The sequence below is a fragment of the Neophocaena asiaeorientalis genome, unplaced genomic scaffold (assembly GCF_003031525.2).
Source record: "Neophocaena asiaeorientalis asiaeorientalis breed wild unplaced genomic scaffold, Neophocaena_asiaeorientalis_V1.1 scaffold605, whole genome shotgun sequence".
In the NCBI taxonomy this organism is placed as follows: Eukaryota; Metazoa; Chordata; class Mammalia; order Artiodactyla; family Phocoenidae; genus Neophocaena; species Neophocaena asiaeorientalis.
The window spans coordinates 151,897-153,102 of record NW_020172214.1 but is presented as its reverse complement, the minus strand read 5'-3'; positions in this window follow the sequence as shown (position 1 = coordinate 153,102).

Genomic DNA, 1,206 nt, shown 5'->3' with positions numbered 1-1,206 from the left:
TTACCTAAAGCCTCCCTCTGCCTCCCCCTTCCTACCCCCCATCCCTAACACCGATGCAAAGCTTTTAAAAAAACTTCTGAATAAAGAGCCCTGCGGAGAATTAGACAGTGGTAATGATTGCACAACTTTGTGAATGTACTATAAACCACTAAATTGTACACTTTAAACGTGAATTTTATGGTATGTGAATTACATCTTATAAACCCATTATTTTAGGAAAAAATAATAATAAAAAAAATAAAGAGTCCAGGGAGTTAATGGTTAAAACTGACGTAATTCTCAGGGGCTCTAGGGAAGCTCAGATTCACTCTATTTAGAAATGTGTGTTTTACTACCTAGTATCAGAGTCTGTTAAGTAATAAGAATCCTCTCAAACTTGTACCAGAGGCCCGGTGAAGGGTGATTAAAGTGTGGAATGTTCACAGGCTACCTAGCCTACACTGCAACATATCAGTATTAGGGAAAAAACAAAAAATCATGCATATGAAAGAATGTCCAACGCAAAGTAAGTGTTGGATAAATGTTTGTTAAATCAGGAACTTTCTCAACTCTAGCAACTAATAAGTGGCAGAAAAAGTAAACCACTAATAGCCTAATCTCATGGCTTTCAAGCTCTTTTTTATTTTAGTGAAATACATTTTACAACACGTGCTATGATATATAATTATATTAAATTATAATATATAATGTATAATTTCATAAAAATCATACTTCCTTTATACATGCAGAGTACTTATCTCAATTAATTCCGTGAACTGATTAATGACTGCAACCCCCAGTTCAAAACACGAATAAATCAGTATCAAGTCCCAGTTAGAATTCACAAAGTGCTCTAAGAGTCCTGCCATCACTTTGACATACGACTTTCCTGTTTCATGCATGATCTAAACATGAAAACTGCCTCAGATCTTTCTGGGGCTAGGGATTGTATTATTTATGAATAACACCCTGTTCTTATTGACCATGTGATACCTGAGGACAAGAAAAAGAGCACAGGGAGTACCCAGGGGTGTCACCACTGGAGGCAGGTCAAATTCTGGGACGTGCTGGTATTCCTCAAATTCCCCCCCTAAGAAACCATCCTCCAGCCACAATTTCAATCGATGGGAGGTGGGGAGATTCTGGCACAATGGTCTGGTTCTTCTCATGAGTTGAGAGGAGGGAAGCAACTGAAGAACAGTAGAATAAAAGACAATTGTTTTTTTA